The sequence below is a fragment of the Desmodus rotundus genome, chromosome 3 (genome assembly GCF_022682495.2).
Source record: "Desmodus rotundus isolate HL8 chromosome 3, HLdesRot8A.1, whole genome shotgun sequence".
Taxonomy (NCBI): Eukaryota; Metazoa; Chordata; class Mammalia; order Chiroptera; family Phyllostomidae; genus Desmodus; species Desmodus rotundus.
Window position 1 is genome coordinate 58,644,365 of NC_071389.1, and position 27,811 is coordinate 58,672,175.

Below are 27,811 nucleotides of genomic sequence, written 5' to 3' on the forward strand. Positions count from 1 at the left end.
CTTTCATGTGGAATAGGGATTAAATTTGTCCTCTAACAATCATGAAGCTTCAGAAAAAAAAATCATACCAAAGAAAAGACAACTCAGAAAAATATTGGTCAAAAGAAAGAAAGATCTCTAGCTAAAATGAGAACAGATTGCCTTAGACTTAGCAATATAATCTCATCAAGGGCATTTAATTTCAATTTATTTAGCAAATGATTATTGTTCTCATTTATGTGCAGAATAAATTAGCCTTGTACCGGAAAGGAGCCTTCAAGAGCTTTCAGGTTACTTGATTTGTATCATTTACAATGTCCACATATACTGTTATAAATGTACCACCAAACATTTACCTAACAAAATTTACTGAATGTCATTACATTTTAATTTTGTGCTAGATGGTGGGCAATTTAGAAAGGAGAAGCAACATTATATATAAAACTCATGCTTTGGGTGGGATATTGGACCAAACTTAATATTTGAGGTTAAATCAATTAAAAAAAACCCCAAAACAGTTTGCCTGACTTAAATGTCACTGAAGAATTAAGGGGTATGAGAAAATTAATACCCTACCACGTCCAGAGTACATTGATACATGGGTAGAAACTGTGAATCAGACATACCATTTACATTTAATGAGCCCCATATTTTCTAAACTTTGTTCTTATCATGCTGTAGTTACAATGATGAATAAAACATAAATTTGGAATATTTCTAAAATCTTGTCTTGCCACTTCCATACCTGAATTCCATTTGCACATATGCCTATGAAGAGATATGAAGCCAGTCAAATATTTTAATACCATCGTCCATAAAAAAAATTGAGTGCCTGCTGTCTCTCAATTACTCCTTAAGAAGTAAAGTGTTACCTTTCTTTAAAAAGTTTACAAAACACTTCTCCTGCAATCCTCTTCTCTTAAGAAGAAGCCAAAGAAACATAACTAACCAGTGTGTTTGACTTGCTATCAGCAAATTTAAGACCACAATGTACAACACACGCAGTGATGTTCATTTTCATTGTTTGAGGCATTCCAATTTTCTTTGCCTTTGGTTCCACAAGTGCTTGCTTTTTAAAAAAATGAATATTTAGTAATCCTCTCTGCTTAGAAACATTGTGTTTTTAAATACTGAACATAAAAAAGAATCTGTATTTGCTCAATGGTTAATTAGAAGAGGATGGTTTCTAAAAAGGAAACCAGCAGAAAGCAGTAGAACTGCCTGGTCCTGCTCAGTGCAGCCCAATCCTGATTCAGCAATTAGGTATTTGCCAGCAGCAATGAGCATTGTGTACCACAATGACGGGGCTGCTTTAACTCGATACTGTTCCCACACCTCTGCCGGTCGGGCCCAGTGCGTGGGGAATTCATGAAGTCACTGGGTACCTGAACGAAATATTGAAAGCATCGGAGGTTATGAGGGTTTAGAGACAGGTGGAACTGGCTATATGATGACAGCCACGCCCACCTCTTAAAATGTACTTGGCAACAAAATTCATGTCCATATGACACCTGTCTGCGTAGGAAATTCATGACACGACAGAAGAGCAGGCTTCAGATCATAATAGTGCTGTGATGTGATGTCCCCAGAAGCCTCTCAGGGAAAGGCCCAATACTCCCTTCTCACTCGTACGCCAATTGGAATTTGAAGGGAGCTTGCTAACTGATGTTCTGTGTGGACCCAGAAGTACTACTGTTAAGGTAAGGGCAATTATATCTTTTGGTTTGATGCTAGAGATAGATGATAAAGAGATGCCCTACTGGAACACTTTTAAATGTAGGTTACTGAGGCAATCTTCTTGGCAGTCTGTTTTAGGATCTCGAACTTGAGGGATAGAACAGTTTAGTGTCCACTCTAAAAAGAGACATCCAGTGCCTGTGACAGCTGTCTGTGCAGTTTTGGGCTAGTGAGACACAGAGGCTGCAGGCAGATGGGGAGCTGCGGTCAAGCGGGAAGGAATGATTCCAGGGGAATGTATCAGCAGCTTATCTCCTGGGGCTCTGCATGACGGTGCTTTCAGTAGCCACCTGTATTCAGAGATTTAGATTTATGAAAAGAGAATCAGAGTGATAACTTTATTGCTTTAAGGATGTCTTTTCAAAGGAATTGTCACAGAAAGAGTTCCTTCGGAGGAACTGAGAAAGCAAAAGGAGATGGCTTTATTGTGGAAGAGTTGCAGAAAGCCTTCTGCCCTAGAAGTTAATGTTTATGGATCTTTTTGGCAAATAATAGTCTCTGTTGCAATACTGCTGTGTTTGATGAGGATTCAAAAGAAGTCTTAATCAAATCTAGTAGTCATTGCTGCTTCTTTCTCTCCTAATCTCCCTGATCCTGAATTATGAGATCCTTATCTATTAAAATAAAGCAGCATTTGTTAAAGCCTTTTCAAAATTAAGACTAAAACCATCAAACTAATTGTTTGCTAGTATCAAATAAACAATTTTTTTTTAAGTTTGATGAACTGTTTGTAAGCAATAATCAAGTGGGTGGAGTCATAAAAGAGGGGAGGGAACCATTTGAAACAATACATGTAATTTGTTTGCATTATTATTTGAGATAATTACAAAGCAAGTGTTCAAAGCTGTCCTTTATACCAGAAGTGGGGGGAATGGGGAGCAGAGGGAAAGCACAAGAACACCCAGCCATTGTCAGCTGCAATCTAAAATATTGCCAGATTAACAATCGTCGGGCATTAGCATTACTAAGAATGCCAGGGACAGAAGTGTCACGTTGAATGTAGAGTGATGACTTCATAAGAAGCCAAAGCTGAGGATGTGACCAGTTTGCAGTCACAGAGAAATCAGCTTTAATTAATTTGAGTGCCAGCTCTGTGTATAATTACACAGCATGAGAGTTTGCATGCAAATGCAGAAATGCTGATTGTTCAAATACTTGTACTCGCTCATTAATACGCTGGGACTAAGCCGGGCTGGCGAGCAGACGGGGCGCAGCACACACGGAGCCTGCAGGCCCAGTCGTGTTTCACTGCAGTTAGCAAACAGGTTTCCGCCGTTTCTCCTTCCTCTAAGTGAGAAGCGCAAAAATACACGTGTCATCTTCATCTGTGACATACCTTGTTTTCTTGATTAAAACAAAATGGTCCGAGTTTTTAAAAAACCATTGAGAATGCACTAAACAAGGCCATAATGCTGATTTTATAACTATTGATGTCAGTAACATTTATACCAGTTATAGGATATTTCTGTTTGGCAGTTCATGTCATTAACTAAAATGACCATTTTTTAATAATTGGTCAAACTGTTTTCAGTAAAGGTAAGTTTATAATTAAATCTGATGAAGAATAAAACAATGGTCCCAGTTGAATTGCCTACTTGCCTATCAAATCTAGTATCCTGTGTTCAGCAACAGTTAGATCCACAGGCTTCATGGAAAGGATTAATTTCATCGACAAAACACCTAATCTTAAAATGTACTGAGTTGAGATTTCCCAGTCTGACCTCTGAATCTTTTAGCAGAGATTGGCTTCAACCAAATTCCCAACTTCCTTGACAAGGCCCTAGGGAAAAATCTTCCTAAATCACAACCCAAGCAATATCTGATACTTTCTTCAGAAAATACTATAAGAAAATAAGGAATTTGCCCAAGTCTCAAAAATCTGGTAGTACCCCTGCCAATGCATTCCATGCATTTTAATGCATTTCAATTCTACACATATTTATGGAGCCCCTATTTCTGTCAGACACTGCGGAGCAGGGAATATACAATAGAAGCAAGAGGGACACAGTCCCAGCACTTGCCATCTCTGTTCCTTCCAGAGCTGTGGAAAGAACCTAACCCAATTTCCCTGGGAAACGCATGGTGTTAGTTGTTAATACCTTGGAAAAGCCCACATTGCGGATACTTGAATCTATGGCCTTCCCTTATCACAGTTATCCCGGCCTTTCTGGGAGACTAGTTCCCTTTCTGCTACTTCTTCAGCCCCATTCCTGTGGGAGGTGACAGGAGCTGCCTCTGCCCACGGGGTTGAATGGAAACTGTGGAGGATACGTGAGACAGTCCATCCGGGGAGCCTGAAAGTTTTGTAAGAATGGATTGATGAGGAAGGCTGTCGATACCCTTCTCTGAAAGCCTTTATCTGTAAGAATAGTCATTTCTCAAGGATAAAAAGCAGACACATCATCACAGCAGATAAATGTAGGATACTTCACACCACTTGGTCTGAGCAAAAGTAGGCAGTCTCTACCTAAGTGTTCTCCATCAGTTAAGGCTACGCCACTCTGGGGAACACCAACTAGAGGAATGACTCTTCCCTCCTAAAAAGTCTGTTCAGATGTCTCACTGTCAAAGACTTCCTATAGGTATGGGATATGTGAAGTACAAAGGGGGGAAATGACAGCTAAAAGCATCCATACACAGCACCTACGCTCTCCCTTCACTTTTGAGTGATCATAACTCTCTCACTCTTCATATGAAAAATATGCAAGAAGGAAGGAAAAAAGTCCAGAATAGTGAAAGAACTCAAGGGTATCTCCATGATGTACAACACAGTAATTTTGAAACAGTGGTTTTTGAGGAGCTAACTATGAATAGCAAGTACCCAAGCTCAAACTTTTCCTCTTAGTTTTATCATGATTGGAAACCCACAGATGAATGAATGAATGAATGAATAAAATTTCCAAAGTGTGTATGCCTTAAGAATTCCATCTGGATTGGACCAAAATATTAAATATGTGGCATGTGGATATATTGGTATCTATACCAAGGATAGCAAAAAATCATAGAGGATTTTGTCTGTAGCAAATGAATTCTAATGTGGGAAAGTGGTGATACATAAAAGGGCCTATGAAGTAGTTTCATAAAACAATTACAGGATAGAAAGGAAAGAGAATAAATTATGTAGGGCAGGGGGAAAAAACATTTACTCTGTAGATAGAAAGTGTTCAAGAAATCTGACAAACCTCTAGCCACAGCCACGAAGGAAGCTTGTCCCCCGTGTGGAAACACAGCACAGCAGGGTGATGCAGGGCGGTCAGCTACACTGGTTATTGCAGTGAGAACCTAATAATTAGAGCCAACCCAAATGGGCTAGCCGTAGCCAATGATTCAGCAACGATTAGGTCAACAGGAACTGTTTTCCCAGATTCCTGAGTATCAAATACATATTTCAAGGCATGAGAGAAATGAAGGTGAAAATAATTGGAAATAGAAAGTAAAGGGAAAGAAGGGAGGCAAAAGCAGTTTTTTGGAAAGTGGATATGTGACCGTATTTGCAGGAAAGAAAAGAGCTAGTGGAGCAGCAGCAGCGGGAGGTGTAATGGGAAGTGTGTCCTTAACTGGGCAGGCACTGGGGATAGTCCAGGTAGCTATGCTAGTTAAAGAGATTTCTTTTTTTTTTCTTTGTTCAATGTGTGGTTGCCTCTCGTGCACCCGCTACTAGGGACCTGGCCCAAAACCCTGGCATGTGCCCTGACTGGGAATCAAACCAGACACTTTGCTTCTCAGGCCCTCGCTCAATCCACTGAGCTACACCAGCCAGGGCAAGGAGATTGTTTAAAAAAAAAAAACCTTACTCCAAGAAAGGAGAGGAAAGGGGGATTTTGACAGAGAAAACTCTGAGGTGGAGATAAGCTGTGAGGGTCTGTGTGCAGGATGCCTTCCCCCACAGTGGAGATGTGGGTGAGATCACCCCCTGGAGGGCACAGGATAAGCAGGATAAGGCAGACATGACACAGAGATAAAAAAATGACCTTTCTTTTTCACTGAAAAAAAAAAGGAGAGCAAAATAATTTACCATAAAACCAGGGGAAGCAATGGGGAACAAGAGCGAAATGAAAACTGGTCCTTGTAAAAGCTTCAGGTAGACATTAACTCCAGCCAAGAAATGTAACGGGATTGGACTTGTAAGTTTAACATTCCCCACTATCAGAACAGCTAAAGTAGTTGTTTACAGTCCAGGCCTCTTGGATTCTACAAGAGGGAGGAATTGTGGGGGAGATATCTGCACATGAAGTAAAGGAGACGATGCAAAGAAGAGCTCAGTCTTTGGCGGGAAATCTGCCATACGTCTAGGGCTCTTCCTTGGCCCTGCTCATCTGTGGCCTTGCTGGTGACAGAAGCAGTATTTGTTTAACAGAAGAGAAACCGTGGCTCCCTAGGTCTCCCTTACCATAGTACAGAACCCTGATTCCTGCTGGCTCATACTCTAGGTTAGGCACCAAAATCAAAGCAGCATGTCCTGAAAACCAGTGTTAAATACAGTGAGTGCCCACATATCACCTGGCAAAGAGAGAGAATGCCCCAAGGGTCTAAGTCTTTGCTTCATATGTCTGGAGTTACCATCAGCATTTTAGGACAGGAGTATTCTTCCATTCAGCTGGCTATTTCGGTTTTCAGGTCCGAAGACAGGAAGGAGCACAGCACATCAGTCACTGCGCGGCTGCCGATGGACACAGGGCATCCCCTGGGAACTGCAGGCCTGGGTGTGGTAGAACAGGGCCACTGAGCATTCAGAGATTCCTGGAGAGATTGGTGGTTGTGATAAGTGAATGTCTGGGCTGCCTAGGACCAGGTAACCCTCAGTCAGCAAAAGGTCAAGACAAATACAGTCTCAGAGGGCTTCCAGCCTGCTTCCCTCAATTTCCTTTGTGTTTGGGCCTCTTCCCCTGCCTTCTGCTATTCACTGCCCAACCTTTCCCAAGTCCCAAATCCTAGGGTCTTGTTGACCTGGTAAAATAATCTATAGTATGAAAAATATAGGGAATGTTGAAGGTTTTTAAACAAAGTAATGATACTCTACCCAACCCAAAGTCAACAATTTCCAGAGGGTCTTCTTCATGTAGGTCACTGCCAAGTATGCAGGGGATTTGAGGACAACAGTAGCAGGCCCTTCAGTTAGGGAGCTCACCATGAAATGGGAAGACAAATCTGTTAGACTGGAGCTCTTGAGGATGTAGAGGCACCAGGAAGAGAGAGAGTTCTTTCATAGGAAAAGAAAAATTTTGGCAAAACAAGTGGATGAGACAAATGCATTTAGAAATGAAAATGCACATAAACATGAACAAACTGTTTTAAATAGATTTTCCTGGCCTCAGTATACAAAGTGGTTTGGATGCAGAAGACCTATTGCAGAGCATTTAGGAGGCAACTTGGAGAATCTACAGAAGGGAAGAGATAGAGAGAGGATACAAATGGCCAAGATACTTCACAGGAAGTATTGACAGGGTTTTGCAAGTTATCGTAGAAACAGACAGGGAAGGTGTCATATTGGACTTCATGATTTCAAACCTTGGCGATGACAGTTTAAAAATAAGTGGGAAACGTGAGGAGGAAATGGAAACATGAGAGGGAAGACACTGCACTTAGTTTGCACCTGACGAGTGTTTTGAGATACCAGATCCTTTCCTTGCAGGGAACAGAAGTATGTAGACAGGAACCGGTGTCCAGCACTCTGAGAAGATGACAAGGCCAAAGACAGAAATTGGGGGTCAGGGAAGGCTTAAAGAGTAGATGAGATTGTGAAGGAAGAGAGAGAACAAGGATAGAAGAGGGCTGAGGAACAAACATTTAGATCACAGGTATGAAGAGTGTGAAGAGGAAGGAGACACACATCATTGTCACAGTTAAGAAGAAAGCTAGGAATAGAAATGTCTATAGAAAGGAAGGGTGGAGAGTTTCTGGGAGAAAGGCCTGGTCAGGTGACAAGGAAGAAACCCAGACAAGGAAGATGAAATATAAGAACACTGGATGTCACAATTAATTAGTCATTAATGACCTTCAGGAGAGAGATTTCATTAAAATGATGGGAAAGGAAATCATATGCTAGGTAGTAAGTTCTTAACAGATACTCCCAGTGTATTTGAATACTGAAATTAAAGCAAAGCATTAAACTTCCTAGTTTACCCTTAAACTAGAGGGAGAAAAGATAAGGAATAAGGACTACCTCAAAGAGTGAGGCAGGTGACACCAGCCTACCTGCCTTGGTCTGCTCTGCCACTTTACCCAGTCAGAGGCCTGATGTAACTCTGGTTTCTCTCAAAGGCTCTGACTTCCTCATGTCAAGTGAAGGTGGGTGGCAGTTAATGGGGAAAAGCTGATGATGGTCACAGGTGACTAAGGCTGAGAAAGACAACCAGTCTCTTCTAACAATTCCTGCTCAGGGATTAAAAGAATTTCCCTCTAAGAAAATCACCTCCACTACACCCACTGTGCCTGGACTATTTTCTCTTTCTGAACACAATTTAACCTTATAGATGTGTGTGTAAATTTTTTTGTCTTCTGTGACAGGCCCATTTGAAAAGGTCTTGAGAACATCCCTTTTGTGTAGAGGCATGTTCTTCAGCTATTGGTGATTTTTAAAGTCTACAGAATTTCAGAATAGCTTTGGTATCCATGCAGCAAATTTAGTGAAGTCTGTCACCCTTCCTTATTATGCTTAAGAAACAAGCTATTCTAGAAAATTCTAAATGAATTACATCTTTCATTGGTTTTTTTAAGTATATTTTGTTGATTATACTATTACAGTTGTCCCATTTTTTTCTCTCCTTTATCCCCCTCTGCCTTGCACTGCCCCCTCCAGCATCAGCCCCCCCACCTTAGTTCATGTCCATGTCATGTGCGTGTAAGTTCTTTGGCATTTTTGCTTTGATGTGCCCACATATTGCAGTGCTCAGGGGTCAGACCTCTGTGAAGCGACCTGGTAACCAGTAGCGCCACGTTACCTGTGAGTAGAACATTATTTTTTGCCTTATACAAATACTTTATTTATGAGCTACCCACAAATAATATAACTAATAAAGATGCCTGTTTAAGTGAGCAGCTGAGATGTGATATCTTTGTTATAGGAAGAGAATGTAAGTATGTGTTTACCTAATAGGTAATCTCTGTGTTACCAAAGAGTTATATATAAGTAATATGAATTATTTTTGTGCTATACTAACATAGCATTCAATTACACAGTTTGCATTTTTTTTCAAAATATAAGTAGCTACTTGACATGTCTTGGCTTTATATATATTTAGTGGGAAGAATATCTCCACCTCTGTAGAATTTTTGTCTGCATGTGTGTATGTGTATATAGACAGACAGACAGGCAGGCAGATAGATTCTCTCTCTCTCTCTGTGTCTCTCTCTTTCGAGCACACAGTGAGGCACCCTCATAAACGTGCCCTGCATGGATGTTGGTTTATCTGTCAAAGAAATTCATTACTCAGAGAATGCCTTGCTTTATATTCTTACTAAATTTTTTTTAAAAATGTTTTTCATTATATTTATGCAAACATAACTTGGATAGCTCATAATTTACCAAATGTGAGCATTTGTCAGGGTTATTTCCAATCACTCAGAAAAATGTGCCTTTGTGTATTTTGATTATTTAAAGCAATTTTGTTTCCATTATGTGTGTGTGCAGCCAGCACAGCGTGACTGTCCTGACTGAAGGGGGGATGCTCTTCATTTCCATGCACACATCTGCAGAAGTGCTTTTGATTGTTTAACCAATGTATAGATGGCTGTGTGGGCATAAATGTTTTTGCACACATTTATTTTCCTTAGCACTTCAGAAGAGAGGGTTAATGCGTAAGGAAACTACACATGCTGTTGTTTGCACTTAAAGATATATATATATATATATATATATATATATATATATATATATTCAATTGTAAGCTGGGGAAATATTTAATATTTTGAAGCCTGAAAATTAGGATTCACTCCTTACATAGAAACCTGTCTTTTGACCACATTTTATTTATACATCTGACATTGTCCCTCTATTTGGACTTGTGCAGTTTTATACCAAACTCTGAAGTTCTCAGTGATCAAGTAGTATAACTTAAACTTGCTTACTTTGCCTTGAAGTAAAATCATCCTATTTCCCATTAGATGAGCTCATTATTTTCCAAGAAGCCTGAAAGGGAAATAGAGCTGATTTAAGTCAAGGCATTAGGGACCACTATCCTGAGTATGCTGTTACCACATAACCATAGCATCAAGATTCATTCTTTTCTGGGCTACTGCTATATTCCATTGACTCTAAGATGCTCGCAATGATATGCCCCAATATTTTATATTCTACGAAGAAAATTTAAAACTCCGCCAATGAAACTACGATACACCGTTGATTGAATAATCTATCCCAATTTCATAGTGTTAAAAGGAGGTGGGGAGGGCATCTTACAATGGGCAAAATGGCATGTATGGAGTTCTTCAGAGGCTTTAGTGCTTGGATGTAGTGTGTGAGCCGCATCAGAACTCCAGGTGCTCCTGTCCTGGTAAGAGACTTACTGTCTCCAGTACGTGGGACTAAAAAATGTACTAGGTATTCCAAACTGTTTCTACCTTTTCCCATTCAGAGTCAGCAAGAAGATACGATCTTCTAAGAATTAATTTTATCTCTTTTAGCTTTATTGAGTTATAATTGACAAATAAAACTGTAAGATATCTAAAGTGGTGATTTGATGTTCCGATACATTGGGAAAGGATTCTGCCCAAGTTAATACATCAATCAACTCACATATTTCCCCTATCCCGCCCCCCCACTTTGGTGACAACAGAATTGACTTTGTCTCAAAGGAAGCAAAAATAGTAAGTCAAAAAGAAAATAAAAGCATAGTGTTTAGGAATTAAAAAAAACTTCTCACTTGATTGTTATCTCTATGAGACTTCAAGCTATAAATTAATCTGAGACACTCTCTGTCTCCACTTAAATTGTCCCCTCAGGTCCCTGTTTTTCTGCACATTAAAATCCTCCCTTCACACCACTCTGTGACTAATGGGTATTCAAACTTTTGTTACAGAAATGGAAGCGAGGTGGATGCTAAATATGCCTTAAAATACAATGATTAAATAAAAACAGCCAATAAAACATAAAAATCTTCAAAAGATGTTAAAACTATCTTATCCCAAACAAACTGTTGTAAAAATAATAAATTGATAATTAAACAAGTAAATTATTTGATTTGGCTGTCAGATAATGGACATTAAAAGAAATAACTTATTTCCCTGTCCCCCTCGTCACCACCAAGACCTCTCCCAATGCCTGCAAACTTATTTTCCCAATAGATGTTTCTTAAGTGATTTAATTAAGTGATTAATTGTGACCAAAGAGTCTTCCCTTTCCTATCTCAGTTTTGAAAGTAAGCATTGTGAGACAAGAAACAATGGTAGGGAACAAATTAAATTGCATTTTAATTGCTTCCTCACATATTGCATTTCAAGATATTTTCTATTGCAGTGTAAGATTCCCCTGACATTATATATACAACATGCAGTTACTCAGTACCCACCCATCTATTAAATAGCCATGTATGAAGCAACTAGTGAATTGCAGGCACTCTGAGTAGAAGGGTGAAGGGCACTGCCATTCATGGCGGTCGTTCTTAAACCTCTTGGTCTCAGTACCCCTTTCCATTCTCAAAAATTATTGAGGATCCCCAAAGCTTTCATGTGTAGAGATAATAACTCTCAATGTTTATCACATTAAAATTAAAACTAAAAAATGTTCAATGCTTATTTATTAATTCAATTAAAAATAGCAATAACAAACCTACTGTATATTAGCTTCAGATACATTTTTATGAAAAACAACTAGTTTTGAAAACAAAAAAGTCTGAAAGTGACACTACTTATACTTTCTGCAAATACTTGTAATGTCTGGATTAAGAAAGGACAGCTGAATTTTCATATCTACTTCTGTATCAGTCTGCTGCAATATGTTTTGTTCGAAGTACATGAAGAAAATCAGCCTTTCACAGATATTAGTTGAAAAAAAGAGAAATATTTCAATAGCCTTTTTAGATAAATGTGATATTCTTCTTTAACACTAAATGAAATTTCAACAAATAATAGTTTATTAAAGGTTAGTTGTAAAGTGGAATCTGAAACCATATCAAAGAAATTTTTAAAACTTGCATTAAAATACATTGGTTTAATCTCCCATTTTAAATAGACCTTTTACCCATGAATTACTTACATGATTTTGTAACATGATGAACTGATCATTTGGAAAATATTGTTTCACTGAATTACGCACAATTTTTAAAGTTGTCATTGTTAATATCACCACCAAACTTATCAGAAAAGTTTTTACTTATTAGGAAGTTGTCAAGCTCACAGTAGCAGATACAAATTATTCTTTAGATGGTAATTTTGCTTGAATGTTTGAATTTCTCCATTGGCAATAAATACCACTGGTTGTTTTCCTTGAAGTGACTTGCTTGCTTTTATTCATCTTTTGAAAAATATCTGTGAAATACCCAAGACTGAGCAAGCACAGCTTGTCTGTCAATTGCCTTTTAGAGTAAAAATGGTATTCCATGAAAAGAGCAGCTATTTCAGCCTGCAACTCAAACATTTATCTCACAAGTGCTTTTCTTCAAAACAATCATACTTTAGTACACAGTGGAAGTGCTTTTTAATTACATCCCATTTTGTCACACAGAATATTAAAGACATGTATTCAGGGATTTCGATTTTATAAAACAAATACTAATTTCCATTGTTTTTTGAAGCACACTCTTAATTGAAATCAAGGTGTTATTTTTTGTCCATTCTTTGCTTTGTATTGTTTTTGGTTTTGTTTTACTGCAAGAGGTGATTAACAACATAACGACTGCAATACTAGAATACAGTTCGCTGCCAGTGCCTTCACTCAAGGTGAGAGCAGTTTCTACACCAATGCTTTCCAGCATCAGTGCAAATGTCAACAGAGTGAAAAAGACAAATAATGTGTTAGTATTATTTTGAAAACTGATTTGACTTTGCAAATCCCCCAAAAAGTTTCTCAGAGGCCTTGAGGGGCTTGCTTATTTCACTCTGATAATTGCTACTCCAGAGACTCAAAGGTCACAGGAGCAGGTAGAGAATGAACATGAATTTTCTGTGGTTTGTAAATAAGTACCGTCATAGAGGAAAGCACCGTGTCTTTTAGGAACAATTCCCAAAAGAAGTTGCATCTGAGTGGGATCCTGAAGAACACCTAAGTGTCAGCCAAGTAAAGAATGAAGTCTTTGGCTGATTGAATCCTGTGCCCCAGAATATTATTTGTGCTTTCACTTTATAATGCTCTTTCTAAAGGCCAAAGAGATCTCAATAACGTGGTTACTATATGGCAATTGTATTCCAAACCTCACATATGCCAGTCAAATAAGGTAATTAATAAGCTATTACCACTCCAGGTGGGGTTACTATAAGACTCTGAAAGAGAGAACTTGGACAGTTGCGTGGAATTCTGTGTTGTATCGCACCCACATTTTTATGTGGTACGCCAGATGTCATCTATTTTATGTGTTTTGGGGGCTCTGTGTTCCGACAGAAATAAATTCAAAGCCGTCCTTATTAATGTGACCTGACTAGATATCACTAACCATTTTAGCTAATGCAATATGCAAAATAACCAACATAGACTGAATTCCTAACGAGTGACACAGTGACCTTACAAATATTATCACATTAATTATGAAACAATTTGGTAGATATTTATAGTATCTCCATTTTTAAGACCAGAAGACTGAGGTGGAGAGGCATTAAGTAGCAGGCCAAAAGTCACAGAGTACATCAAGTGCAGAACTTGCTTCTAAGCCAGCTATATCTAACTGGGGAATCTCTCTGCTCTTTCTCAAGCTAGACTTGTTTATGTAACCTGGGAGCCAGCGGAAATGTGTCAGGAGGAAGATGAGCCCCAGAGCACAGACTGCCCAGCTCACCAGAGCACCAATTTACCTTGGTGGCAGATTCTTAAAGCATTTAAAAATTCAAAACAAAAACAGATATACAATGAAATAAAATGGAAACTACTTGACTTTTTAAGACTCAGGTGCCCAGGAGGAAACAGTCTGGGACCACCCCAGCTTGTTCTACAGGCAGAGTTCAGACACCCTGCACGGAGGGGATTTGGACACGCACTCCGAGGCAGTTGTTCTTTTCTCAAACCAGCAATGTGTTTTTTCCCATAACTAGATCAAATGTCATCCAGTTAGGGTTCAAAAAGACTGTAAGTGCTAGTAAAGTGCTCATAGTTCCTGCTTGTTATGGGTACAAGGCAAATTTCCAAACAACTGCCATGGATGTGACATCAATAAGTACCAGAAAAGATGAGGTTGGAAGGACAGAAGGAATGAACTCTAATATTCACAAACAGCCACTAATGGTGAATGATAATGATGATTATGAGAATGAGTGTGATGAAAACTATTTTTTTGTGTGTATCCACCATGTGCGGAGCACTGTGCATAAATTCATCACCTTAAGTAAACTGCACAACAGTCTTGTAAGGTGATACTATTATCCCCATTTTGTGTGTACTCAGGCATAATGCTGCTGCATTCATGTTATCCCAACAAGTCTATGAGCTATTACTATCCATATGCTTCTGATGACAAAATTGGTCTCAGAGTGGATAAATAATTGCCCACGTTTACACAGCAAGTAAATGATGGAAATATGCACAGACCCCACTGTGCTTGTCTCAAAAGCCTCAGGTCTTTTTTTTTTTTTTTTTTTTTTTTGGCCATGCTGCTGAAATATTAGGTAGAGGTAACTATGCAACTTTTGTCTAAACTTGGATATCTTTGAGAGTAAAAGGCATGCTATTAATAATTGTGCCAGAGCGAGAGACATGAATTGGTATTGTCTCGGACAATCAGGGATAAATGGTTTACTCATTCTTGGGTAAAGCTAAGGGCTCTGTAGTATCAAACTTCTTAAAAATAAATGCATTTTAATATTTCTTTGTTTTAAAATATTTACTAATAATTTTACCTTCAACAAATTTTTGTAATTTAGAGGGGAGAATATCCTTGTCTGTTTGATCTCTGAGAAATAATTTTTACCTAGCAATTAAAAAAAATCACAGTAGAGTAAAAATATGCACCATTTCTGCTACATTTTTATAAAACACAATTAAACAAAAGTCAGGCATAAACTCTAAAGGAGATAAAGAATATCTGGAACACTCTAACTAGTATTAGAAGTTAGTGAATGTGGCACTTGCTGTGTTCTGAAATGTTATTACTTACTGATGGAGAAGGAAAATCCTGGGAAGTATGTTGCATACTTGAGATTCATCCTATTTCAGAAATAATCCTGTAACAATAACTTGAGACAGTTTTATATAATTGTGGCAGGTAGCTACTCTACCTTGATCCAAGTATAGGTTTGGGCATGTTTTGTTTTTCTTTTATAGTTGCTTCTACTCAGTGTATCATAGGTGTAAGCTTTAGTAATTTCTTTCCAGCAAAAGAATAGCTTATAATTTTTTTTTGCTTCTTTGTCTTTGATGCAAGAGTTCTCTCCTCCCCGTTTTTAACCTGCTTTGTTCAGTCTTTCTCTGCTCTCATTTTTTTCCCTCCTCAGTAAATTTACATAAAGTTAAGCGACTTAAGCTGTTAGTAATATTATTTTTGGATTTGACTGCTTCTTTCTTTGGCTCCTCCTGATCACATCCAGATTTATTTTCTAGAGGAAGCTAATTTAGTGAAATCTTTTCTTTGGTAAAAGAAGTACTATAAACTTTCAAGCAAGCGGGCCACTCAAAAGTACAGATTTGCTCACAAACAGATGGGTTTTCTCTTTTCTTTTTTTAATTCTAAAGGGACAGACATATATTATTGAGTGATACAATATGTACCAGCTTTGAACAAACATTTTATCCAGACATTAGATCTAAACAAGAAAAAGAGCAACAAGTTGAATATTTTTGCTCTGTGTGTGTATGCTTCTTGTAAATTCTTGTGCTTAAAGTTGCCTTTCAACCTTTTAAAACCATCCTTGTGAATCTCTTCAGTTGGCTGGATACAAGAAAAGAAGGCTTTTCTCTTGGATGAATATGAGAGGTATTATGTTAAGCATTGAGTAAGAGTGGGCTGAGCATTTAATGCAACCTGAATGCTTGGTGCTCCTCACAAGCTTGCCTTCCAAAGGAGGAGACAGAGACCAATGTCGATGTGCGCACAAGTCAAACTGCCAAGCGCTGGGGAAAATGTCTCTTATTCCCCTGCTTTTTCTTTCATTGTCTCTTCATGAGGCCAACAGCACAGAACACAGTGAGGAACAGAAGTCAAAAGAAGCAGAGTTTTTAGATCCACTGTCCACATTAGCAACACCAGGTATCACCGTTAAGAGCTGAGGTCTTGAAGCCAAACAGATCAAGGACGCAGGGCATCCTGTTCCCACAGGCACCTGCAAGTGTGGCAATGCTCAAGTTAGGGAAGTATTGTTTCTTCTTTCACTTACGGCAACCACTGCCAGGACATCCAAAGCCCCACAGCATCAGAATTGCTCAAGGTATTGATATGTATAATACCATTCAAAATGAAAATGGGACATGCATGAGGAGACAGAAGAAAAATGCAAGTGATAAGAAATAAAGACATGTATGCTACTGTGTCTAATGCTGATAGCCTTCACACTTCATCTCTAACAGTTAGTCAGATGTTAAAAGGTTATTTCTAGCCTTAAAGAAAGTAGCTTAAAACAGTCCACATCCTGGGTATGGCAGGCAGTGTGGTGAAGGAAAGAGCAGAGTCCCTAGAAGCAGAAAGATCTGTATTGGATCAGTTCTGCTATAAAGTTTGCATAACCTCAAGCAAGTTTCTTAGGTTATTGGAGCTCCATTTCCGTATTTATTAGATGGTTACAATACTCCTTACTCCACGGTGCTGTGAGTGCTGAATGAGTTCCTATTCCCAAAGCACCTGGCACAGGGCCTGGCATGAGTGGGTGCTCATTCATTGGCTATTATGGTTGTCATTAAAAAATAATTATATTCCCAGAAACTATATTTTGTTATTGTCAGAATCATATAGGAATCTCTATCTGAGGAATAATAAACTGAGGATCAATAAAATGAGGAATCTATCTTTTCTTCCCTGGATGGTTAGCATTTTTGAAGAAAAATCTTTTAGAGGAATATTAAACCAGGATAACCAACTGTGCTTTGTCTGGGTCATACAAAAAGCTGCATGCTGCCACCAGTAATGACAGAATCAGAACCTTAGACCCAGATTAAACACCATGAAAGCAACATAAAAAGATAAGGCCACAAAAATCAATGTAGGGGGTGGGAGAAGAGTAGGCAAAATAGGGGAAAGGAGTCAACAGGTACAAACTTCCAGTTATAAAATAGATGTCATGGAGATACAATGTATAGCATGGTGACTAGAGTTAATAATGCTGTGTTGAAAGTTGCTAATAGATCTTAAAACTTTTCACTACAAGAATAAAAATTTTACAGCTATGTATGGTAACAGACATTAACTGTATTCATTGGGATGATCATTTAACATAATATGCAAATATCAGATCATTATGTTGTATAACTAAAACTAATATATGTGAATTATATCAATAAAAATCAGTATATATGTTATATCAGTTTATATCAATACCCAGAAGATAAATTACTCTTTAGTTGTTGTTGGTGGTGGTTATGACAGGGAAGACTGAAGATGCTGAATATAGTTTCAAATCCAACTCCGCTACAGAGTGTTTGGTCTTCACAAAAACTGTTTTGACTCTCAGTCTCCTCATCTGTGAAATGGGGACAATAATAGACCTACTTCATAAGACTGTGTGAAACTTACATAGGATATTGCAAGTAAAGCAATCAATACAAGCCTGAGTAAGTGCTCAATATTATTACCAGTACATGGGAGTCTTCTGCCTGTATTTAGCACAGGTTGGTCACATATCTCCATATTTTCCACCTGGTTATTTCTCTAAGTTGTCAGAACTTCCCTAAACACAGCCCTAGAGTGCTTGCTTCTAGAACACTTGAGTGCATTCGAGGTCTCCACTAGAATGAAGTATTCTAGAATATCGGTCACGAGCCAGTCAGGTATATGACTCCACACTGCTCCCAAAAGGCCAATGGTGAGTCAAAGGTCATGCATCATGTTTGGCATTTTCCCATCAAAATTCGTCTACCAGCGAGACTAGGTTCATATGACTAATCTTGTTTGGTTTGGCAATGTAAAGACATGACAGTAGGCTGCCTATGTGGACAGAAATTATTAAATACACCAAAGGGAATATCGCATGTGTGTTAGTCATCCAGAATAAAAATGAGCACACTTTCCTGAAAAATTAAACCATCTAATGAGATAATGGATCACCAGAATACTTCATATTTGAAATGCATACTTTGTTCCCATCCCTTCTCCACTTGGAGAATTTTGTAACTTTTGACAAAGTCTTGGGTTTCCTTTACCTCATGCCTGGATTCTCCACTGACACTCTGATGGGAATTCCACCTTCAAGCACAAGAGAGGATATGGAATTAAAATGACCACAGCAGAAAGAAGGTAAGGAGTGCATTTTATACATTGTGCCACAGAATATTTTTCTTGACTATTTCTGTTATAGTCATTGACTATTTCTAAGAAGGATCCGTTTGGAAATCTAAAAACATATTGTCTCTAGAGGCTAGCCTTTTGAAAATACACTTTTACCCATACATGTCATTGTAAATTATAAAAAAGAATAATTGTAGATCAATCTACATAATTGTAATTTTGTGGTTAGTTAATCACAAAAGCATATCTCTCTGGCACTACCCTTAGTCTATAAGGTATGTGTGCTTCTTTTTTCAATCTGAAGGAACGGCATTTTGGGGGGTGGGGAGGAAGTCCAGATTTTCTTAAGGGAATATAATGCAAAATTTGCCACTTACTGAAATTTGAAGTGTGATGAACTCTCCGTAGTTCATGTTCGCACATTAACAATAACCCGTAGAGCGATGAGCTGGTAGAATGCAGCATTAAAAAGGAAAACTTACGCAAAAGAAGAAATACAAAGCCCATTTTTATGAGTGCCCAAATGTCAAAAATGTATTAAAGGCATTTACGGGCTATCCTGTTCATTATTTTGCTGACTTAGAAACCTTGAAGTGTTTTGTATCCATTTCATTATCTGCAAAAGTATGAACTGTAATGGAATTTACATAAAAATCCTGCTAGAGAGTGGGGACTTTACTGCATAGTCAGCTTTGCCTCCTAATCCAATCTTCCCCATTGCACTTGGTATGGCAGTTGCCAAACTCAAACAGCAGGATCTCTTTTGTAAAGAAAAGTATGAATTTCAGCTATAAAATGAGCACGAGTATTTTTCTATTACTCGGGATGCTTCCTGTTGCTGAGCTTACACAAGAAGTCTAGCAGGAGGCATTATTAAATAGCCTCAGACATTAGCCCCAGACAATTATCTTGGTTTAGCTGTGGAAAAAGACACAAGAGGCTTAATGAAAAGAGCATTTACGTTTTTGTGATTGAATATCTGTTGGACACCTCTGCAGTCATTAACCCTTGTAGGCAAGATTTCAGATTTTTAAATTATTTTTAATTGAATGGTTTGGGGAAAACTGCAGATTAACAACAGTTTTCTCCCCTATGGTAGACAGTCAGAGATCCTAGGGCAAACTGTGGAATAACACAGTTTATTTACTCTTTAAACGTTTGTTTCATGGCAAGGAATATGCTCTTGTACAGCAAAATTTGGTTTTCATGTTATAATAGATTTCTAGAAATACTGAGTAGAAAAGCACATCTTCAGTCCAATAGTTTTCAACCTGTTCCTACAATCATCTTGTTCCAACACCCAGGGCTGTCTTCGCATTCAGTATTGAGTTTGCAATGAGTTAAAGCTTCCTATGGACTCCCGTAAAAGAATATGCCATAAGTTACTATTTTCTTGTTTTCATTTTCTCTTATACATAGCCAGAATTTTGGCTTTCTCAGTTTTGCTTCTTTTCCTGTGGTCTTTTCCCATTCAAATAATTTCTCTGTCTCTATAATATTGGCTACTTAAAAATATTTGTTGGCTCTTCTCATGTCAAATCTTAAAATTTACTTTGCTGGTTGCTTTCATCTTTCCTCCCAAGCCCCATCCTAACCTCACCTTCTTGGTCACTTCATTATTTTTTTTCATCTTGATTCTCTGCAGTCTTCCACATATTTCTGGAATTGAGTTTATCCAAACCACCGAATGCACTTTTCCAGGGGCATCGTATATCGTTCCCTAGGTCTGGGATGTGATGGTTCCCTGTACACAGCCCAAGTGCTAGCAGAGCTTGTCTTTTTCCCCGATCGCTGTCAGCAGGCTGACTCAGAGTGCTTTTTGAGCATTTACCGCTGATGATCCCTGAGGGAGCCTTTCTGAAAACGGGCTCTCTTCCTCTAACCAGGCTAGCTCCTGGCTAGTCTATTTAAGGAATGTGATATAAGAAAAAACATGATTTTGTCAACTGTGTTAGAAAAGTGTCCAGTTACCCCACCCCACCCCCTGCCATTTTTAGAAACACATCTATTTTGTTGGCATTTTCATCCATCTTAACCATGTTTTATTATGAAAATGCAATGAAAGTGTATGTAAACACATGGATGCTAGGGCTATCAGAGAGAAAGTGGAGAACTCAGTGAAGGCAGATCCCCCTCGCTGTATTACAGATGTGACATAAAAAAATTTTAAACCTTGAAAAGGCTTGCACTGAAATTTAAGTATTTTTTATTTAATGTCAACATGCTTGGTCTTTATATTTTATTCATTCCAGTTCCTTTTAACCAATGTTTTTTACCTACCAAGCAGTTGCCAGTAGCTAGAAAATTGAGAGAAACAAAAGAAATATAAAATTAGCTTTCATATGTCAAAATTTTAGTAATAAGTTACATAAATTACTTTCTATATCATCATAAGCAGTGCTATTCAATATTAAAGATTATATGATTATGAGTTGGAAGTAGGCGATACCAAAACGAATCACAAACCACTTCAGGCGGTATAAGAAATGACCATATGAAACCTGTGTATTTATAAACCAAATGTGGAGATTGTATGAGCTGATGGGCATCGGAAAAACTTCATTGTCCTCCCTAAATTTTATATATTAACATAAACATATATCATATCCATGGATTCTAAGAGTCTGTCAATTATAGCAACACATTTCTCCTATTTGGTAACAGCTTTTCAGAAAATAAACCACATCAATCTACACACACAATTTATTTTTACTAAATGATAACAGCATACATTTACCTACTACTTACATATCACTCTTTTCTTTGAATTACAAAGTTTGACTCAAAATCTTTCTTCATATCCTTGATATGACTTTTGAGTCTTTATGGTGGCATCAAAGAGACAACCACACTGCTGTTCAGTTAACTCATCTTTGCTTATGCATCTCAGTCAATATTCCTTAAGTTACACGTCTAAACAGCAGAACAGATCCAAAAATTATTGGCTTTTGTCATTTAAAAGTCTGCAGCAGTTGTCAGGCACTCTTGACCTCTGGAGTCAAAGCTGTCTCATGATCAGTTTCCCTCCACAGGGCGGCTCTTTCTCTTCCAGGTGGTCTCCATATACAGCAGGCTGTCCCTCGTAGGAACTGCGGTAGCTCTGGTCTCATAGCCCCTGTCTTATTCCAGTAGAGCCGTGCATGAGAGCTTCTTCCACCTCAAAACTTACAAAATCCTGCGCCTGGCTCTCACTAAACTGACGGGGTCCTGTGTTCTTCCCTGGACTCCTCACCGTGGCCGGTCACATGGGATTTACAAAGTTAACCTAAACCCCACATCACAATTCAAGAGACCTTCCTGTGATGATGGAAATGTTCTATAAGCCACACTGTCCAGTATGGTAGCCACAAATCAAGTGTGTGGCTATTGACCACTTGAGATATGCCTGATGCAACTAAGAAACTAAATTTTAAATTTTAAATTATTTAGGTTTAAATTAAATGGCCACTTCTGTGTTGTACAAGCAAAGCTCCAGACTAGAGTTTGGTGTGTGAGTCAAACCTATTTAGATTACATGGGCCGAGGAATGGTTCTCAAAAAGGAAAATATTTTCTTTTTTTTAGAATAGCAGGACATATTTTACCAGAAATGGGAAATATAGATGCCAAGGGGGTAAAAACAACAGATGTTCACTATACTGTACCCTAAAACTTGAACTTTTTATTAACACCTTTAGGACTCTTTAGAACACCTTTAAACTGTGAGAGTTTAATTTCACATTGTATGACTGGTATCATATCACCTGCGGTTTTTCTATTCTCTATTGTTTTATTTTCTTAATTAAAATGCATATGGCAGGACCTTTGGACACAGCTGTTTAGGGTTAACTAGGAATGCATCTCAAGCTATTGTTAGGGATCCACTGCTATAAATAGAATTATCTTTTATGTACTCATAAAAGATAATTTTGTCATTTTGTGCTCATTTTGTCAAAGGACATTTTAAACAACATACATGGATTAAAATTTAAGTTAAAATTCATGGGAAATTTTTGACACAAATAAATCAACCAAAGTAACAAAAGTATTAATTATTTTCTAGGCATCATTAATGCCAAATATACACAATGACAATTGCCCTACAATGTATTCCTTTGCCTGAAGTATGGGTATTTTTTTTTTTTTTTACACTGACACATTCACTGATTCAACTAAGTTTCCAAGACAGACAGGTTCCTGCCCACACTGAGCTGATAATTCTCAATTTTAAATATGTGAAATGTGAAATATCATGAATCTTATACTTGAGGAAAAAGATACCAAATTATATAGGTTTATTACAGAAATTTAGAAATATGGAGACATAATAAGAGAAATAATTATCTATTTTCCCATCACAAAATGATAACTCCCTTTAATGTTTTAATATATATTTGTTTTGACTTTAAAAAACATGTGTATGTGAGTACTGCATTTTTAATAAGGATGAGAACCTATTGTACTCATTCATTTTTAACCTAATTTTTAACCTAACGCATTCTTTAAAAACACTTCTTTCCATTCTTTAACGGCTGCATAGTATTCCACTGTGTGAAAAAGTATACATACAATATCTAAAAGGTACAACACTTAGCTTAACAGCATGTGTATGTTTTTAAGTATTTTGAAAAATGTAAGTTCCTGGCAGGCAGATATTTTTGACTGTTTTGTTCACTGCTAAGTTTCAGCGCTTAGAACAGAATCTGAAATCTAGAATGCACTCAATACATGTTTGTTGAATGAATGAGTACTGGTATATTTCCAATTATAAATCAAAGAGCCGAGCATGAGACAGCCCATTTTCCTAACCGTCATCAACTCTGGGATTTTTTTGCTCAGTTTTGTAGACAGAAGATAATATCTCATTCCAATTTGTTTTAATGCCTTTATTTCTACCAGAAGTACAAATTATGTCAAATCATGCTTGCTTAGGCAACACATTTTATACAGGAAGGAATTTATGGCCTAATTTTGGTCAAATGTCTCAAAAATCTTAAACTTTTGACTAAGCAAATTCTAGTGGGAAGATTATGTGTTTGGAAATCACATTCCAGACCACGGAGACACCGCAGGACTTAAATAAGTTGCTAAGCACACTTTACCTCATTATTACATCTTAACACACATGGAGCTTACAAGTGCAAGTAATGTGTTTTAATAAATCACCAAAGAGAGAAATCTGAAAGAAGGGATATGTTACTCTCTCCCTAATTTTTGCAGAACTTTATCTTTTCTCTATGTTCTGTATTGAACTCAGCCTAATATTTAAGCACAATAGTCATTTACTGTAAACATGGAAAACTCACAGACACCAGGGGTGGGAACCCCAATCAACCTCCCATGGAGCCATAACCAGGTTATATATCACAGAACAAACACATTTCATGGGAGCTGTCTGTCCCTGAGCATCTGCTTTTCTCCTGCTCTCACGTCTTTCTTGCTCTTGCCCCGTATTCATTCAGTCTCTCTCTCCCCCTATCCCTCTCTCTGTCTCTGTCTCTGTCTCTCCTTCCTCCCTCCCAAGTGACTTTCTCTGCGTCAGCACAAGCACAGGCCCACCCGTGCCCCTGCACTGGCTGTGCATCCCTTTCCTGCTCCAGCCCTTAATGAACTGTGCTCCAGTTCCAAATATGCTAAACACAGGATCAGATCCACCCATCTTGGGGCAGATATTTCTCTTCTATCTGTGTCCAGTTCAATTGGCTATGACAATGGGGAAGGTTCACCCAGTTCAAATACTGGACCTAGTACCCACTATAGATGTGGGGCTAATTGTCAAAGAAAAAGGTCAGGGCTGGTAAATATCCCAAATAGGCATATGTTGCACTGTGCCTATATTTGTTAGATGCTGGAATACAAATGTGAGCAGAAAGCAGTTTCTATTATGCAATAATTCACTCATCTAACTTGAGTATACAATTTTTCCAAATCTTCCAATCATCATCATTTTGAAGTCATTTATGGTAATCAAGGATTTTTTTTAATCTAGTTTTAATTCTATTGTTAAGCTTCTCTATATTTACTTTTCTGCTTCAGTGTTTTGCCATTTATCTTTGTCAGAGATCTTTGATTCCACGGAAACAAAAATTTTTAAGTTTATTTTCTATTCTACCAAGTATAGTTTCTATTTGTAGTTATTTTTAACTGGGATGCTGTATCTAGCAATTTTTGTATTTTCTGCAGTGTTTTTCTCAAAATTATCTGACTGTGCAAAAATTAAATAAAAGAAAAGAACTACCTCTTGCAATGCCACATTTCAACCATTTTTAGAGATAATCCATTATTAACTGTGTCTCTCTACTAAGCAAAACGATTCATCTGAACTAGTGATATGATGATCTGTGTATTTCTCCCATATTTTCATTTTCTTTGCATTTCATAATTTTTATATTTTCCCCTTCAATTCTGTCATAATTTAAATCTGTTATGGGATAAATGAAACACTTTTCATTCTCATTTAAGTAATTTCTGATCGTTCACCTTCCCAGTCCTAACTAGGGTTATTTTGAGGAAAAAGAAAATAAATCACACTTAATTTACACTCATGAACAATAACGTGTTCGGTATTGACAGCGAGCTATCTCCCTTGTGAATATCCATCGCTTGGGTCATGTATTCTAGATCTTGTAACATATGACCAATAGCTGAATTTACAGGACTGGCTGTGCGGCTGTTTCACTCCTGTCCTATCCAGACGTGTCCTCCGCTTGTGGCAGTGCGTGTGCAGTGACAGCTTCCCTTAATGACTGATGGGGAAAGGATTATCAGGGTTCAGCCACCATGATGAGCATCAATCACAAAGACAGTCAAAGATGTCAAATCTGCTGAGATGCTCTTTAATCTTACGATCTTAGAAAGTCATAACTGTCAGCACAGATCCAAGCAACTCCTTAGCTCGGTTTTCCCTACCCTTTTTTCTGTGAGAAGAACCATATTATACTGGGAAACACTGTTGAAGAACTCCACTTTTAGTTTTGTTTGAAAAACCATACAATGGCCCAAGCCAGGCACATTGTAGTAAGCCCCAGGTGAGGTGTTTTGCACGGCCTCAACCAACCCCTTTTCTCTGAGAACTGATCCTACATCCACAGAGGTGGCACTTTGTGCTAAACTGGAGATCAGAAATATTTGTAAATTAAATTTTGCTTTACTAATTATCATAACACTGATTCAAAGAAATGGGTGCCAAACATGCTATTTATTTAGTCAACAGATACTGCTCATTTTGCTTCGAACACAAAGAGAACCACTGATCTAGAAAATGCACTCTTTATAAAACCCACTCTTACCTTAATGATTCAGGTAATTGAGGGAAAAGTTTTCTTTTGTTGTTGTATTCTTTATTCAACATTATTGATCAACTTCATTCTCTGCTTCACCACACAGGCAAGCCTGTGATTTTACAGAAAACTTGTCAAAGGTATCACCATCGCCTTCCCATGATTCAGGTAGGGTAAAATTATGAGTGTGTTTCCCTGGGGTGCAGGAAAATAGTTTATTCATTACTACTTCCTCAACATCTCACTCACAGGTGGTTAGATTTTGAAGGATTATTAACTAGGCTTGTGCAGGCAAGCACAACAATTTGACTTCAGAAAGTCATTATCTGAACCAGCCTCCCTCCGGCTAGGACCCAAGGATATTATTTACAGAAATGAACCAGTGTATTATGTTTAATACATTCTTTGAACATTCGTACATATGAGTATACTATATCAAGTTTTCCTCTTGAAATATTTCTATATTGCATGAGGTCATTAAAATTTTTCCCGCAAATTTTGTCCCTTAATTCCATTAGGCTTTTCAAGTTCCTACAGTAGCTTTCTAATCTATTAATTTTTACACCTCTCCTTGCCAAATGGGAACTCTTAGCTTCTTCAAAATCTGTTTCAAAACTTACTTTCTCCAAGGATTTTTCACAATAAACTCCATTTGGTTTTGCCTTTTCTCTAGAGACTTCCTAAGTAAGATTTCAAATGTTCTATCATCTTTTTTTTTTTTTGGTATGGCATATATACCATGTTTATATGTTCCATTTGAACTGCTTTATGCTTTGTTTATATATATGTATGGATGTGTGTGTGTGTGTGTATATATAGCAATTGTTGTTATTTCCTTATTGTAAAGATGTGTGTGTTTGTGTGTGTTTGCTTTTCTCGGTGCATCTTGGTAATTCTTTGTTTGAACCTTGAGGAAACAGGACCTATGTATTTGTTTCTGCTTTTATTTTTCCAGATGAGGTTCAGTACCATTTATCACCCTTGACTAAGCAGCAAATATATTTTTTCCACTGAAGAGTAATGATATAATTTGCAGTTTTCTCATAGATTAATTTACCCATTAAAATTATTTATTGATCACCTCCTGGGTGCTTCATACTGTGCTGAGCACTTGGGCTACAAGGACAGGCGAGAAAGGCTCAGCCCCTGTGGAGCTTACAACCTAGACCAGGAGAGTCTGTTCAAGGCACTTAAATGGTCAGGCTACCAAGGACTGTTCCAGTGATTACGTGTTGGCCTGAGCCGAGAGCGCCACTGGTCCCTGTGTGCCTCGCTTTACTCAGTCAACTCTTTAGTGCTGTTCACATAGTGATGGAACATGCCAATTACAGTAACTGTGAGAAATCCATGAATTTTTCAAAGGGAAATGAGCAGTAGATCACATATTCATTGTCTTGATCTTGGAGTCAGTCACGGTAGAAACAGAGGAAAGGAATGTTGCCTGCTGCCAACTATTGTTCAGAGTACAATGTGAGATCCACCCCCAGAGCACTAGCTGATGCACTGCCCTAAAATCTCTCGATGTGTCAGTCATGAGAAATGCATCGGATACATATCTCAGCAGTAAACCTAGTTGCATCTATACTTGCCAGAGAAAAGTGTGAGAGAACTGCATATGCTCTTTAACCCTATCACTCTTGCCGAATTCTGCCTTAGAGTTTGCTAAGATCATTATTAATATTTCCTGTTAATTGCTTATGTATACTATTTGAATGCAAGCATGGACTTACAGATGCACTGTTTTTAATGACAAAGATAATGATAACTAAACTGGTGATTAAAAATACACTATAACTTAGCACCTTCATAACAATCACAGAGCTCTTTGCAAAAGCAGTAAGACAATGAACAAATAGTAACAGCTGTGCTAATCATAAGCTAGTTTAAAAAGATAACACTTAAGAGTGTAGGGGTTTTGGTTTGTTTGGTTTTTTTTTTTTTTGGAAACCCCTGAATTAGAAGATGCCAAGTTTCATGTTCAAGAAGGCCAACCTTTAGAATTTGCTGATGGAGCATGGTGGAATGTGTGCCTAACACGCAGAATGGCTCTTAAGTCGGAAGGGGGCAGAATAACACCTCTATGTCCTAGGACTGTTCTTCTAGTTCATTAATCAACATTCTCAATTAACCAGATTTTACTTGTATATTTTAATTGCAAAATACAAAGGTAGATTGCAGGAAAAGCTTATAACAGGGATTTTTTTCTGTAAAGAAACTTTAGTACTCTTTACTGTACATCCTCTCTACCTCTAAATTTCACAACAGGCACCCTGTTCATTCCAATGGTCTGAGACACTGAAGCATTTCAGTTATCAAGTACTTGTCT

At 37.8% G+C, this 27,811-nt stretch overlaps 1 protein-coding gene across 1 annotated transcript in view; it reads left to right on the forward strand.

Annotated features, from left to right (window-relative positions):
• Nucleotides 1-1,357: 1,357 nt before the first annotated feature.
• The window catches only part of ADGRL2 (adhesion G protein-coupled receptor L2), a 259,736-nt gene continuing 233,282 nt past the window's right edge, over nucleotides 1,358-27,811 (forward strand). Inside the window, exon 1 of the mRNA XM_045199417.3 lies at nucleotides 1,358-1,679. The gene's annotated coding sequence lies outside the window, so the exon portion shown is untranslated. The remainder of the gene's footprint in view (nucleotides 1,680-27,811) is intronic.